This window comes from Vulpes lagopus, chromosome 21 (assembly GCF_018345385.1).
Source record: "Vulpes lagopus strain Blue_001 chromosome 21, ASM1834538v1, whole genome shotgun sequence".
NCBI lineage: Eukaryota > Metazoa > Chordata > Mammalia > Carnivora > Canidae > Vulpes > Vulpes lagopus.
Genome location: NC_054844.1, coordinates 18,513,115 through 18,530,580, shown reverse-complemented (window position 1 = coordinate 18,530,580; position 17,466 = coordinate 18,513,115). Strand labels below are relative to the sequence as shown.

At 35.1% G+C, this 17,466-nt stretch overlaps 1 long non-coding RNA gene across 1 annotated transcript in view; it reads right to left on the bottom strand.

The window, feature by feature from the left end:
* LOC121480193 overlaps window positions 1-17,466 on the bottom strand; it is a 48,580-nt gene that overhangs the window by 18,921 nt on the left and 12,193 nt on the right. The window lies entirely within an intron of this gene.

The window sequence follows — 17,466 nt, the reverse complement described above, 5'->3', positions numbered from 1 at the left end:
GGGCACCAGGTTCTTTCCCTGTTGTCCACATTTGCATGTTTGTTTAAATCTTGACCCTGTAGAGGAAGTTTGCTCACTGGAAAAGATGAGGTAAAGATCTCCTCCATCACAGATTCTTAAAAAAGATTCTCTTAGTCTAAGAAAGTCCTCCTTTAAAATGAAAAAAAAAAAAAAACACACAGAAAAGCCATTTAAAAGTTGCTTGTAAAGTTACACATACACTTGAAATTTCATTTCAGAAAAATGGAAACACATATCCATGCAAAGACCTTCATAGAAATGTTCACAGCAATTGTATTCATAATAGCTACAAACTGGAAACAACCCAAAAGCCCATCAATAGGTGAATATCCACACAATAGAATACCACTCAGCAGTTACAAGAAACAAACTACAACTGATATATGTAACAACACAGATAAATCTCCAAAACATTAGGTTGAGTGAAAAAACCCATACACAAAAGATGCAGTCAATATGTTTGCATTTACATAACCATCTAGAAAAAGCAAAATCATGGTGCCAGAAAGCAGATAACTGGGAGGGACAGAAGGTGAAAGAAGAGACTGATTACAATAGGGCATGAACTTTTGGGGGCAATGTAAATGTTCACTATCTTATTTTGGTGGTCATTATACTTGTTCACTCTCACTGAGCTTACTCTCACTCTCACTCTTAGAATCAATTAATTTTATTACATATAAATTAGAGTGCAATAAAGCTAAGTATAAAGAAATACACAAATGTAACAATTTAGATCAGTGATCCTTTAAATATTTTGTATCACAGTATTTAATGAAAATTATTGAGTTGGTTTCAAAACACTAGTAGTAAGATTACGAAGAAGTTTTATAAACTCACTAGTAGCATCCATTGCTCCCCAGGCTAAAACACCTTTCTTTGGAGGATAAGTTAAGATAGCCTAGTGAATTTTTAAAAAATCAAGTTCCTTACCTCAACCTTTAACCCAAAATCAACTGCATGGAAGAAAGGATAGTTTAAAGGACAATAATAGCCCTGCTTCGCTTGAGGAGAGGCATTTAAAATGAATTTTGAGAATGTTGAAAATAAATATCACCCACTCACAATTTTCCCCCAAGACTTCAAGATCGGCAACCATCCCCATTCTGCTGAAAATCACCTCGCATGCCATCATTGACACAAATAAACAAGCCTTATAAATGCCTTTGATACCAATAAGATAGAGTAAAATAGAACCTTTCACTGATGAAAGCTAATAGTTTTGCATTCAATTTATGTGGAGTACTTAGAGCCAACATTTCCTTTTCTCCTGTATAAAAGATGATTGAGGCCCTGTTCTTTAGATTTCCAAAAACTCATACATTTTATTATAATCATTTCATAAGGAGGAGTTTTTCATGAAAAATCTTTGTCATTTAGATGCCTATTTTTAAATTAGCTATCAATTTTCCGTGTATCATTCTACATATAAGTGTTTTACAAAGAAAATTGGCTAAATTTGATTACCCTGTCAATTGTCCTTCTTCCTTTCCCATTAATTTCCTAAAATAAAATATTCCCACATGATTAGCCCTGAGTTCCCTGATTGCTACAGGGGAAACTGATTTCTCTTAATCTCATTTCCTGAATACTGCTAAGTACTGTAGTTTAAAGAAATAGCAAAAGATTTAATTGTTTTCCAAATTGATATTGATATGTTGGTAATAAGTAAAAATTATCACATTGTACATCTTAAATAGGTTACAGTAAAAAAATAGTTGGGAATGGGAGAATTTTTGTAAGAGCAATGTGAAGTCCTTGAACTCTATGTGACTTAGGTGACAAAATTATATAGGTCAATCAATGAATACATTGAGTAGGATCTCCAATTATTCTTTGCTTATTTGTTTAATTTTTTTGGTGGTGGGGAGGCAGACTGAGGAAAGCAAAGAATTAGAAACTACCACATCTTGCAAAAAGATTTGCATGCTATCTAGTCCCTAGAGTCATTTACTTTCTTAATATCCACCCCAATAAGTCTAATGGCCCTTTGTTCCTCAGTTGGATTTTATACTCTGGGACAATATACTAATTCAGGATGTGTGAGAGGTATGCCTTTGTAAGGTTTAAGAAAGGAGAGATCATGAATGCAGACTTGGTCAGAGGAGAAAGCTTGTACTCTACCTTAAAAGAACTCAAGGCTTTTTCACAAATTTCTGCAAAGAATCCATTTGTAAGTTGAAAATGAGAATATTGATTATCTTTAAACTCTGTGTTAGCAGGGCCCTTGGAAAAGCTTCTGCAGGTTTCCAGGGGTACGGGGTAGTATTGGCATAAAAACAGATACATAGATCAATGGAACAGAGTAGGGAGCCCAGAAATAAACCCAGACATATATGGTCAACTAATTTACGATAAAGGAGCTAAGAACAAAAGACAATCCCTTCAATAGATGTTGTTGAGAAAACTGGACAGCTACATACAAAAGAATATGATTAGACCACTATCTTAACAATATACGTAAAAATTAACTCAAAATAGATTAAAAACTTGAACGAAAGACCTAAAACCATAAAACCCCTTGAGGAAAAAATAGGCAGTAAACTTCATGAGACTGGTCTTGGGGTGATTGTTTGGATTTGGTATCAAAAGCAAAGGCAACAAAAGTAAAATAAACAAGTGGGACTACATCAAACAAAAAATTTTCTGCACAACAAATAAAACCATCAACAAAATGACAAGACAACCTGCTGAATGGGAGAAAATATTGCAAATCATATAACCAATAAGGGCTTAATATCTAAAATATGTGAAGAATTCATACAGCTCAATAGCAATGACAACAGCAAAATTGATTTAAAAGTGGGTAAAGGAATTGAATAGACAATTTTCCAAAAGGAGACATACAGATAGCCAACAGGTATATGAAAATGTGTTCAACATCACTAATCATCAGGGAAGTGCAAATCAAAATCACAATGTGCTATCACCTCTCATCTGTCAGAATGGGGCTATTCACAACAACAACAAAAAAGACAAATAACAAGGGTTAGCAAGGTTGTGGGGAAAGGTGAATGTATCTTCATGCAGTGTTGGTGGGGATGTAAATTGGTGTAGCTACCGTGGAAAACAGTATGGAGCTTCCTCAAAAAATTAAAAATAGAACTATGATATAATCACTTCTAAGTATCCAAAGGAAATGAAAATACTAACTTGAAAAGAGATCTGCACCCCCATGTTCACTGCAATATAATTAACAATAGCCAAGACATAGAAGCATCCTAAGGATCCACTAATAGATGAATTAATGGATAAAGAAAATGTGATACTGATACACATACACAGTACAATAGACATAAAAAAGACGAAGAAATCTTGCTGTTTGCAAGAATATAGATGGACCTGAAGGGCATTACACTAAATGAAATCAGCAGAGAAAGACAAATACTATATATACTCACTTATATGTGGAACCTATGAAATAAAATAGCATATAAGGTAAAAACTGAACTCATACAGACAACAGACTAGTGTTTGCCAGAGGCAGGAGAGGTGTGAGGTAGGGGAAATGGGTGAAGAGAGCCAAAAGGTACAAATTTTCAGTTATAAGATAAATAAGTTCTGGGGATATAATATACAGCATGGTGACTATAATTAATAATACTGTGACTGTACATTTGAAAGTTGCTAAAAGAGTAGATCTTAAAAGTTCTCACAAGAAAAAAATTGTAACTGTGTGGTGAGGGACATGACCTAGGCTTATTGTGGTGATCATTTTTGTAATACCTACAAATATCAAGTCATCATGTTTTACATCTGAAACTAAAATAATGTTATATATCAATTATATCTCAATTTAAAAAGGAGACTGATTTTCTAAAATGCTTGGTTTTCTTCAATTAAAAAAATTTTGAGGGGATACCTAGGTGGCTCAGTGGGTGAGCATCTGCCTTTGGCTCAGGTTGTGATCCCAGGGTCCTGGGATCGAGTCCCACATCAGGTTCCCTATAGGAAGCCCACGTCTCTCTCTGCCTATGTCTCTGCTTCTCTCTGTATATCTCTCATGAACAAATAAAATCTTTTAAAAAATTTTTTGTTAGCTCTTTTTGGATTTTGTTTGCTTGTTTTTGCCACACGTGTAGGTACGTGAAAATGAAATGTCTTCCATATTTTCAATATGCATTGCCCTTTTAGTGAAGCTGTCCTCACTGATACTGAGTTCAGAGACTAAAATTCAGTGATAGTAAAGAAATATTTTTTAACACCTACTTTATGTGAGTTACTATACTCAGTGACATACGAGATACAATGGTGAATCCTTCAAGGATTGTAGAGTCTGCATAAAAAAGAAACACATATTCAAAAAACTAAAAGCTACAAATTTAAATGAGAATATGCCTACTGCTACGCAAAGGCTTTCTAAAGGATAACACTATTAGTTTTATAAAAAACAATGTTGAGAAAATGCAGAAGGTCTTACTAAGACTTTCACTTGCTATTTGATCATCTTTCATCATTTATATTAAACCATTCATTCACTTATCAGAGATTCCTTGAAATCCTGCTATGTACCCAGCATAATATTGCTAATAAAAAAAATGTAGTGCAGTCGAATGATGAAGGTGTGGTTGCTGTCTGCAAAAATGTTCATAGTCTTTGGGAAAAATAGACATTTAAAAAAAATAGACATTTAAACAAAAAATTTGGTGTATATATTATAAATTTAATGACAACATGTATAGTTAAAGTAAATGGACAAGATTTCTATTTCTAACTCATAAAGGCTTTCATGTTAAATTTTTTTAAACATAACTCTTAGAATAAGCCAATGTAGTGAGAAGTGATTAGGTTTGGGATACTTCTTGAAGGAAGAAATCAGAGCATTTGCTAATAGGCCAGATGTCAAATAAAAGGAGAATAGGAAGTTTCATTCTTTTGCACATTGCTCTCCAGTCTGGAAAACAATATGGAAGTTCCTCCAAAAGTTAAAAATAGAACTACCCTATGATCCAGCAATTGCACTACTAGGTATTTACCCAAAGAATACAAAAACATTAATTTGAAGGGACTCATGCCCCTATGTTTACAACAGCATTATTAACAATAGCCAATTATGGAAAGAGCCAAATGTCCATTGACTGATGAATGAATATCAGATGTATCTCACATATTCTCACATATATATATAATGGAATATTACTCAATCATCAAAAGAATGAATCGGGGATCCCTGGGTGGCTCAGCAGTTTAGTGCCTGCCTTTGGCCTAGGGCGTGATTCTGGAGTCTCGGGATCCTGCATCAGTCTCCCTGCATGGAGCCTGCTTCTCCCTCTGCCTGTGTCTCTGTCTCTCTCTCTTTCTCTATGTCTATCATGAATAAATAAATAAATCTTAAAAAAAAAAAGAATGAAATCTTGCCATTTGCAATAACATAGAGCTAGAGATTACTATGCTAAGTGAAATGTCAGAGAAAGACAAATACCACATGATTTCACTCATATGTGGAATTTAAGAAACAAAACAACTGACCATAGGGGAAAAAAGAGAGGAAAACCAAGAAACAAACTCTTAATTCTAGAGAACAAACTGATGGTTACCAGAGGGGTGGTGGGTGAGGGATGGGTGAAATAGATGAATGGGATTAAGGAGGGCCCTTGGTGTGATGAGCACCAGGTGCTCTACATAGTGTTGAATCACTAAATTGTACACCTGAACCTAATATTACACTGTATGCTAACTTACGGAAATTTAAATAAAAACTTGGGGGGAAAAAAAGAATAGTAAGGTCAAGTCTAAGGTTTGGAATGTGAACAACTGGAAAAATTGAGGTGCAATATCAGTTAACATTTGCTTTGTAACAAACCACTCCAAAATTTGGTGGCTTCAAAGTGATTTATTTGTTCACAATTTAGGGGGCTGGCAGTTCTGTTTAGTTCCCGGGTCCTCTGGAAGGCTTGCTGAGGCTTATTCACATGGCAGCAGCTTTAAAAGTAGCACCAGCAGCGGAGTAAAAGCTAGTAGGCCTATTAGGAATTCATATTCAGAAATTGTATACTGTCACTCCTGTCACTTTTTAGTTCATAACAAGAGATGAAGACAGGTCAGATGAAAGGAGTGGAGAAACAGATTCCATCTATTGATGGAAGGAGTTGAAAATAATTTGTGACCATTCTAAGTCCATCATCATAGGTAGGAAAGACAGCATCTGCAGTCCACTCTAAGACTTTAGTTTGTAGAGAAAACTTTGTGCTTCAGCAGAAAACTGTGTTGTTTAGAGCATCCTCTTCCGGGTCATCTACTTCTGATTCTTTTGTATAACTGTCAACTGTTGACGACTGATGGCAAGACAAAATGATTCCCATCGGTGGACCTGCAAAGGAATTCCGTCCCCTACCGGCTCGACCAACTTCCCTCCTCCTCTGTCTCCATTCACACATTAAAATATTCCTAATCTATAAATAGGTCTGTTCTTTGAATTCTTCTCTTCTCAATATTTTAAAATATATTCTTAATTGTGGTAAAATGCACAGAACATAAAAATGTGCCATCTGAATCATTTTCAAGTGTACAGTTAGGTAGAGTTAATAAGTACTTTCACATTGCTGTGAATCACCATGATCCATCTCCAGAACTGCCTTCATCCTACAAAACTGTAACTCTGTACCCCCGAAACAAGAACTCCCTATTCCTCTGTCTACCTGACCTCCAGCCCTGGCAATCACCCTCCCACCTTCTGTGAAGATAAATTTCACTGCTCCAGATACCTCATATTAGTGGAACCACACAGTATTTGTCTTTTTTGTGACTGGCTTATTTCACTTAGCATAATATCTTCAAAGTGCATCCAGGTGGTAGCATGTGTCAGAATTCCCTTCCTTTTTAAGGCTGAATAATAGCACATTGTATGTATATACCATATATTTGTTTGTCCATTCATCAAATACCAAGATATTTGAGTTGCTTCTACATTTTGACATTATGAATAATGCTGCTATGAACATATACGTACAAATATCTCTTCAAGGCTCTGCTTTCAGTTCTTTTGGGAATAGACTCAGAAGTGGGATTGATGAATCATATGATAATTCTATTTTTAATTTTTTGAGGAACCACCTTACTGTTTTTCATAGAGGCTGCACCATTTACATCCACACCAACAGTGCACAATGATTCCAATTTCCCTACATCCTCACCAACACTGAGTCTTCTCCTCTTCTCTTCTTTCTTTTTTTGATAGTAACCATCCTAAGGGTTGTGAGGTGGTTGGATTCTTTTTGACTGCTTATAGTATTTTACCAATTCTCTCATTAAAAATAAGTTAATTGCAGCATGTGTGCTAATAGATATTATGCAATAAAGAAGAAAAAGTTATGAGGCAGGAGACAGGGCAACAGCGGGAACAAAGTTCCTGAGTAGAGAATCAGATCTAGACAGCCATGGAGAGAATTATATATTCATAGTAATTGAAAGTAAAGTAAAGTAAAGTAAATGCAGATTCCTTTACTTGGATGAGGGAGCATGTGGAAGAGATCTTCTGAATTCCTCTTTTCAGTTTTTAATCTCTACTCCTTAGCTCAAAACAAAGTGCACAGTAGCTACTTAAATGTTTCTTGAGTGAATATAATAAAAATAATCTTTCTCTACAAAGACAGAACATAATAGTAAAGACTCGTCTAACAAATATATTTGTTTAATATAATAATTAAACCTAGTTTAATTCATAGCCTTTGTTAACAGACCCTTACAATACTTCTAAATTATTCACGTAAATAATTTTAAAAGTACAATCTCTTCAATTTCCCCCTACCTCCTTAGCAATTAAAGGTAAAAGAGCCTTGTGGCAATGTCAATCTGTCTGCAACATCACACCTCTTTGATAGAAAACAGACAAACTAATGAGAGGAAGCTAAATAGGGATATTGTTTACTGGCTCTGATAATTTATTGTTGGCAAGCAGGTGAATCCTATCTAAGAGATAGGGAATAGAGAAAACATTATGCTTGGTTTCAGATTAAGTACAAAATGGAGGACATCATTGAAAACAAAAAACAAACTTAACTGACTCCTACTTATGGCTCATCAGGCCTCAGAAGCTGAGCTCAGGATGTATCTAGAGACTTTAAATACATAAAGAGCAGGGCTGGGACAGGCGCTAATTGAAGACTGAAAGGCAATCTCACTGTGTGGGAGAAGATAGCTGTGTGTTCATTAGCATAAACAACACATTCCAAGGTTCCAAACTATGTAACTTCCCACATTGAGCATCTGACCCAGCTGACCCCAGCGCTGAGTGAGCTAATCAGCATCTGAGTATAAAGTGAAAAGTCACATAGATACCAGAGGTAGAGGGGAAAAGCTTAGAAATCCTTTTTTTCAATTTAGTTCAATTCAACAAATGTTCGTTGAAACCCTACGTTCAAAACCACCACAACAGAATGTAGATACAGAGAATGATAAAGGAGACTCCGCTGCCTGATATAATTAGCTTCAGTGTTAAACTTTTTAACTTTAAATGAAGAAAAAGGACTTACTACTTAATTATGTATCATGGAAAAACAATACATGAATTTACTAAACAATGAAGTTAAGAATTGCAACTAATTCCAATTGCCTCCTAGCAATTGTGCCCTGAACTATGACCTACATACCTCCTTCCATAATATGGTCTGGATCATGTTTTGATTCCAGACGGCTAAATCTAAATCTCAATCTGTTGCAATCCTCTCCACTTCCATCAGTTTGCACTTTCTTCTTTTTCCTTTTTCCCATGTTTGCTGGGATGTCTTTGCCAGAGATTTATGGACTCCCTCTGCTTTCCTACAATGTAGCATTATTACACTTTTATGGTTATATCATCAATATGTATGTCTCCCTGTCGCCGTGTCCCTTTTTTCCTAAATTTGTTAGTTCCTCTTCTGTGGTGTCTCTTTATTCTACTTGAAGTTGCAAATCATTCATTGCATACTTTCAGCATACATTTATGGAGCGTAGTTGGCTGGCTCTGTGGTTTGTGCTACTCTGTGAATTTTCTCCTGTTTTTCCACATTCATTCCTCCAGAGTGCTTTTTCACTACTTACTCTTGTTAAGGGTGGTTCTGTTTTAGAAAATCCTGTGGTTTAGTCTGGAAATGACTGACTTCATGAGAGGGTGCTTGCAGGAAAATCATGTCCCCGCAATAGACAAGTCTGTCTCTTTCTCACTTGCTTCTTATTATCTCTGCTTCTTTCTCGTTCTGACCCTGAGGATCTCAGTGGCGATGTAATGTGAAAAGTCACCCCCATAGTTTCATAAGCCACTCTGATTTATTTCTTCTCCCAACACATACCCTTTGAAATACCTCTTTCACAGCTAGAAGTAGTTGCGGAATTTGTCAGAAAAGTTTTTACATTTTCTTATAAAAACATTATGATAACTCATATCATGAGGTTGACATATGAGACTGTCAGACTGATTTTAGTTTTGATCTCATGTTTCCTTCCCACTCTGTCACTATCACACTAATGACTGTTAAAATGCTCCCAAAGACAGGCAAATAAGAAAACAAAGAAAAGAGCCAGAAGATTACATGTTCCCAAATGAGCAAATATTGCCCATATTTGAGAAAAATTATATTGGGTTAGTTTATAAATGTTTAAGCATTATGAAAATCTCCAGAGGGGAAAAAAAGATAACCTTTGACCATAGGAATGAGATACTCTGTTCATGATGTCACTCCCTAGTTACTGCGATTTTTAAAGATTAACACCTTCCTCTCTAGGTTAATTTTATTTAGGAATGACCACGAATGGTATTGACCTGTAAATGAAACAGATAGCTTAAGCATTATATATTATAATACCAAGGACAACATCTTAACATTTTCAAAATCACTTTTAAAGAAGTCAGAAAATATTCTGTTCATGTTTTTGCTCATGTTGAAAGTTGTCCTTGGGAACAGAAGAATGCATTTCTTAATTTATATGTAATTGGCATGTAAAATCTTTCCACCACATTCCACTGACTTGTTCACATCAGCCTAATAACTATACTGCCTGAGTCAGGTGTCAATGATGTAGGAGTCAGGGGCAGACGGGCTAGGCAGTGAGAGATAAGGGAAAGGTCCCAGAGTCAGGCTCCTACCTATCCCAATAAAACAGATATAATATAGTAAAAACAGGAAAAAAATAAACCTGGCTCCCTAGCTCCAAAATGTTAGGGAGTATCCTCCTTTAATGGCTACTAAGTAATCACAGAAATCCCAGATGTAAAGAAATATTATTAATCAGAGAGAAGGGAACCCCTTGTTTGGGCTCATGATATTTACAAAAAACATCTTGTTTGTTATTATGGTAGTTATTAGTCCACCATATTTGTTCTAAATATCCACCCTGATATTGACAAGAAATTCACCAAGTTCCCTGGTCAGCTTCCTATAAAAGATAGACCATAAAAGGCCTCAGGAGCAACCCTGTGGGGACCCCTCTCACTTCTGAGAGCTTTCTTTGTATCTCTGTTTAGTAAACTTCTATCGCTTTGCTCACTCTCTTGTTGTCCACTGGATTCATTCTTTGACTTTGTGAGATAAGAACTAAGTTCTCCAGTATCATTAACAATAAGTACCTTTCTTCTTATTGTGCATTATCATCATCATCCTCCAACACCATTCACTGAAGTCTTCTATGTACTGGAGGCTTTTAAAAATACTTCTCGTTTAATTCTCTAATGACCTTATCAAGTAAGTATTATTATCCTCTTTCCAGAGAAAATAGAGGCTTAACAAGATTAAGAAATTTGCTCAGGATCTTATACCTTATACAATTACTATTGTTGAAGTCAGGATTATTTGAAATAAGGCATGTTGGCTTGCAAATCTGATAACACAGTGTTGCTTTCATGATGGATATGATGGTAACACTTTAAATTGTTCAAAATGAATAGCTCACAGACAATTGTTATAAGTATAAAAGGTGAAAAATTGTGGGTTTCATCAAGAGTGTAAAATTATCATTTGAATTTTTCCTGATGATCAGACAAGCGTGAAAATTATGCTTTCCTTAATTTGAAGTTATGATAATAAAGCATTTGTGAATTTACAACAAATTTTTATTTGAGCTTACTTAGGAAGGCAGGCTTAGCACTGTTATTCACATTTTACAGAAAAGGAAATGGAATCTCAGGGAGGCAGAGTGTTTAGTGGAATAAAGCTTAGGGCCTCAGTCTTTTGAGTTCTAGTTATTTGTTCTTCTCAATTCATTTTAGGGAAGCCCATGTTTGTGAATGATCAGAGGAAGCTCCCTGGACTTTGCTCCATGATTGCATTGGAAAAGAAAAAAAAAAAAAAAGGAAAGAAAGAAAGCACTATAAATCAACTTGAAATATCCACTGAGAGCTTCATCCATTCATTAAGTGGTACTAATAAGCACTGTAAGAAAACAGCTCTGCTATGTGACACAATGCAAATTTATAAAAAGTATAAAATAAGAAAGAGAAGGAGGAATTCATAACTAATGAAAAGACAAAAAAAATTTATAACCAAGAGATTTAATCAAAGTTTGAACAGGACAATGCCTAAGCATTCTCAGAAGTTCCTTGCTTATGCCAATTTCTTTGTTACAAATTAACTTCCAGTGTGATCTAGATACTTTCCAAACATTTTTTTTTCTGTTACATGCCATAAATCAAATTTGCTAATACTATAATATGCATTGTTGAGTTTTAAAAAATTCTAATTCGTTTTTAAACTGGCAAAATAACACAATTTTTTAAATTGGCAAAGTAACATACTTTAAGACATGACTTGCAAAACACGAAGTTTAATATAAACTTTGGAAATAATTGAAATTTACATGGGGGAAGATAACTAGTCTTGCAAAGAGAATGTAGCCCAAAATTAGAGGGCTTTGTTTTGATTTGTTTTGATACTGACTTTAAAACTTTCCAGTTACTTAATTTCTAGTCATCCTTAGGCTAAGCCAGTAAATGGAGAGCTAAGTAGATTTTACTTATATATTTACTCAGATATTTCATACTGGACTATTGATTAAAACAGGAAGTACAAGGAACACGGAAACAGAATGAAAAGCATAGACTTAATGAAAAGTTAACGAGCAGTATAAAAACAGAAATAACTTTTCAAGAGGAAAAAAATGGATTAATTTGTTCTTGATACAAAAAAGCACTCTTAGGGGAGACAGGGGAGAGAGCTTCTGGTTGTTGAAATAAAAGGGAAGAAAAAAAACCTCTGGAAGAATTATAACTGACAAGTATGCTTGAGTAAAATCCTATCTGCTATATGACATAAAAACTAACAGTGCCTTAAAAATCCTCATTAAAACTCTAAACATTATAACATGCCATCTTTTGTGGATGCCACTGGAAGTTAACCCAAAGCTGAAGCAGAACCAGCTGAGGAAGGTAAAGATCATGTTAATAACATCGTAGTATCGTAGTGAAATTCTGGGGGCCTGGGACCCCGATTTGAGAATCATCGCTCAATACAGTAGCTTTGTACAGAAGTACAAACTAAGAACAATAAAATGTTCAAGCGGTAGTACCAGCTAGGATATGGTATATTTGTTAGTCCCTATCTTTGAGGATCCTTCACAGGTATACACAAACCCTATATCCCCATCGACCTTTTTCTAGATGCTCTAGAAGTCATACTGGCCCCTTTTCAGAGACAATCTGCAATCTGCACCAAGGTCAGTTATTGACCAATGCTGAGAGTTGTTCATTAACAGTACTGATTTAAAAAACAAAACAAAACAAAACAAAAAAAACAGTACTGGTTTTGCTGCATTTTGGAGCTGAAGAAAGTGTCAGGGAACTTTTTTAAAGAGCAGAGGGGATGACTGAGACGACTTTAAATTTATTCCAAAGAGTTAACCAAATGCTTAACTGGTTGCAATTGAGTTACTTAGGTTTTGAGTTTCTTGAATGACATTTATATTTTCCCTGCCATTCAAGAAAACATTTAGATTATTCATCTTGATGTTATATCAAAAATCTATTTATTAAATAAGACAATGAGAAAATAATACAAATGAGAACCATTTTTTAACTGGTTAAAAAAATATGAGCTACTTCATATCATGGAATCTACCTGTGGTATTTTCATGTCAAAATTTTAAAAACTTTAAAACCCTGCTTAAGTGTAGTTTCAAAGTTTTTAGTTCTTTCCTTTTCTGGTTGAACATACTGATGTCTTTTTCAACACCTCTAAATTCTGACACTTCTACTTCACTATTTGTTTCAAGAATAATAATAGTTTTCGTAAGAAATTTAACTTTCTTTTTTTTGAGAGTGAAAAGATGAGTGCGTGAGTGCAGAGGGGCAAAGGGAAAAGGAGAGAGCGACTCCCAAGCTGGCTCCACACTGCTTGAGCGGATAATGGAGCTTGATCCCACGACTCCATGATCTCAAGATCATGACCTGAATCAAAGTCAAAATCAAGAGTTGGATGATTAGCTGACTGAGCCACCAGGTGCCCCCAAAAGTCAGATTTTTAGGAAAAGAAAATAAATATTACTATTAGCCCAATACCTACCATTGGATTACATTTAATCATTTATTTTAAGGATAAAGAATCTTGACTATGGGCAACCATTTTCCAGACTGGGAAAGGGGAATCATGCTAGTTACTACGTAATCACATAGCCACTGTACTTGTAATCTATGCCTTATAATCCCATAGATGAGTTTGGTTATTTTAAATTATTAAAGAGTAAAAGGATATTTTGCTTTTGTTTTTTCAGTACTCCTTTAAGTTTATTGAAATTTGAAACTTGTATACTGATCACACACATCTATACAATGAATCTATTTTTGTAACCCTCAAAGAACAAGCCAGTAAGTCTAGATTATGTATGAAAAGTCCTCATACGTTGCCAGAACCTACACTAGAATAAAGAAAAAAATATACTTCTGAATGTAACCTATTATTCTTGAGACATCTTTTTTTTCTAGAGTTATTGAGACGTAACTGATGTATTTATATATGTATATATATATATATATATATATATATATATATATATATTCAACAAATTGCAGAATGACTACCCCAATAAGATTAATTAACACATCACCTCACATAGTTACCTTTTGTGGATGTGTGCATGTGTGGTGAGAACTTAAAGATCTACTCTCTTAGTAATTTTCAGTTAGACAATACAGAATTGTTAACTGGAGTCATCATGCTGTACATTAAGGGGATATGTTTCTAACTTCTCTGTGAAATTATTTTACACTCTCTTTCACCTGTGTCTGTAGGTACACATGAAATACTTTGTTGTTATTATTCCACTCAAGTTACACTTAACTCCCCATAATAAATGAAGTTATATTACTTCTACAGTCTTTATTCTTTTTATAAATATTTTATTTATTTATTTATCTGATAGAGGGAGAATAAAGAGAGAGAGATAGTATGAGCAGGGGAGATGGGCAGAAGGAGAGGGAGACTCCTCACTGGGCAGGTAGCCCCATGCGGGGCTCGACCCTTGGAATATGATCTAAGCTTGAAGGCAGATGTTTAACCGACTGAGCCACCTGGGAACCCCACCTGTATGGTCTTTAAAGTATCAAAACATTTACTTATCCCAGATTTTATCTATTAGAATACTGTAGAAAATTATGAAAAATATTAAATTAAAAATGGCAATATAACTATTATGCCATTTCCCTCTACTGAGTAATATGAAAGACTTGCTCTGATATATGTGCCTTAATTTGTGGTTACATGGCCAAGTGATATGGAGACCTTAATTAATTAATCTAACATCCTATCCTCATCCTTAATTTTGCCGTAGAAGAAAAATGTCCCATTACTTGTCTACTTTGACTAACTTTGCTACATGACTGCTTTCTTCTAGTCCATGTTAGGTGTGGCATATAAAATAACAATAAATATTTTTATCTTGCATACCATAATATCTGACTGTAATTATTCAAAGTTTTTTGGAAACTAACATGGAAGATCTAAAATACTACAGCAAAACAAACAAACCAGACCCAAACAAAACAAAACAGTTATCATTGCTACTGCTAAGTCAGGATTTCCAAAAATTCTTTAGGCAAATCTTTGGGGGAGGAATTTATGTCCAGGTGTTCAAAGATGGCCCTTCATATTTTAAAATAGAGAGGTTCTATTTGCTTAATCTAAGAAAGCCTCTTTCATTAGACTATTCACAGAATATCTCAAACTAGAACTTACTCTCTTACATGATAGAATGTAAAGCAAAGTTCTGGATTCAGAGTCTAAATGACCCTTAGCAACTGTGTGACCTTGAAAATTTATTTCACTCTTCTCCAGTTCAATTGCCTCATCTCCAAAATAGAGGTAATCACACTTACTGCTTAGGATTACTTTTAGGATCACCTAATATAATGTATAAAAAGTGTTTATTAAAGTGCTTTGCTCAAAGGAATACTTTTTAAAATAAATGTTAATTTTAAACAATTATCCTAAATATGAGTTTAATGAGACTAGTAATGCCAAATTTAAATAATATGAATGAGTCTTATGAAACTGTTAGTGCACTCAAATACATGAGTTCAAGTCAGTCTTCCTGCTATATTTTTAAGTAAAAGTATAAAGATAATAATGCATTCACTCATTAATATGCTCCTTGATAACAAAAACTGATGTTAAAATTTTAAATCTAAGGCAGTAGAAAAGACTGAATAGATCAAGAATGGGCTTTGAATATTACTTCATACAATCTTCATGTCTTTCACTTATGGGAAAAGTAAAGCCTTGAAAGGTAGAATGACCTCTTAACAATAAGGGCTAGAAAGCAGCCACTAGACATTGCAGAGCATGGAGCAAAAGTCAGGGCCACAAAGGCCAGGTCAGAACACTTCTCAAAACATTAAATTTAGGGACACCTGGGTGACCTAGTAGTTAGTTGAACATCTGCCTTTGGCTCAGGTCATGATCCTGGGGTCCTGGGATCGAGTCCTGCATTAGGCTCCCTATAGGGAGCCTGCTTCTCCCTCTGCCTATGTGTCTGCATCTCCCTCTGTGTCTCTCATGAATAAATAAACAAAATCTTTTTAAAAAGATACATTAAACTTAATTCTGATGTCAGATGCTCTTCATTTTATGGTCACTTGTTCTGTCTATCTATCTATCTATCTATCTATCTATCATCTATCTATCTATCTATCTATCTAAAACACAGTAAATGATATATATATTAAGATGCAACTAAATGTGAATAAGAAACTAGTGTATTTAGTCCCTAGAAAACAGTTACCTTAAAAAATTAATATCGGGCAGCCTGGGTGACTCAGCGGTTTACTGCCGCCTTCGGCCTAGGGTATGATCCTAGAGACTCTGGATCGAGTCCCATGTCAGGCTCACTGCACGTAGCCTGCTTTCTTCCTCTGCCTGTTTCTGTGCCTCTCTCTCTGTCTTTCATGAATAAATAAATAAAATCTTTAAAAAAAATCAATGGTTTAATTATGTAGAATATGCTTTATTATTTGTCTTCAAATTATCTTTATACAATCTCATTCTTCAATCTACTCTGTGAAGTAGGAAGGCTATCTCATATGAACTGCATTTGAAAGAAGAAATTGAGACCCAGGAAAGTACAATTTCATAGCTAGTAATGGGTGAGACAAAAACCAGGTCTTCAGATACCTGCTCAAGAGTTTTCTTCAGCCTTTGCATCATGATAGTTTTCAGCTGTAAAACTGATACTTCTCTGCCCTTCATTAATAAATGTTAAATGTGTAAAAACAGAACCATCTAAATGAGTGAATTTTTGATACCTACACAAAATTAAGAATGCAGCCTCGGATTATGTTATTGAGAATCTGACCTCAGAGAAAAGGTCATGGTCATTGTTCTCTTTATGTGAATTTACAATATAAATTGACAAAAGTTTTAATCCTACAATGCCCCTCCAAAATAAATTTAAGGTTACAATCAACTAGGAAGAGCAAGACTAAAAATACCTCAAGGAATAAAGCACCCAAATTTCATCAGTTATTTTGTAAGACTCAAAAAAGCCTTTCATATCTGAATGCAACCTGTAGAAGATATCTTTAGGTATCTGAATTTTTAAAATGACCTTCATTTTGAAGTGTCCCTTTAAAGCTCTTCCTAGGTGTTGCTAAGTAGAGTAAAACGAATCCTACAGACTGTACTTTAACACTATGATAGGTTCTATTGATGTAACAGCATTATCAACTACCCACCCTGGTCAGATAATACCTTTCCCAAGGTACTAGGGCAATAAAGATTGGCCTAAGCCATGGTGGCAGGACTGTAAATCCTCTCTGAGAAAAGCAGTTTACCCCTTTGCGAGTGTGCTGCTAGGATTAGGAGCAGAGGGGGAGGCCTCGGCAGACACCCCAGCAGGGTGTGGCATTCACATCCATTGCTGTGAGCCCTGGGCACAGGGCTGGAGTCTGTATACCCCTCCCAGGGAAAAACGGCCCCAGCCATGCCTTGGATTTCATGCAGAGAAGGGGAAGATTGTGACCAAGGTGAGATCAGTTGTATCAGTTAAGGT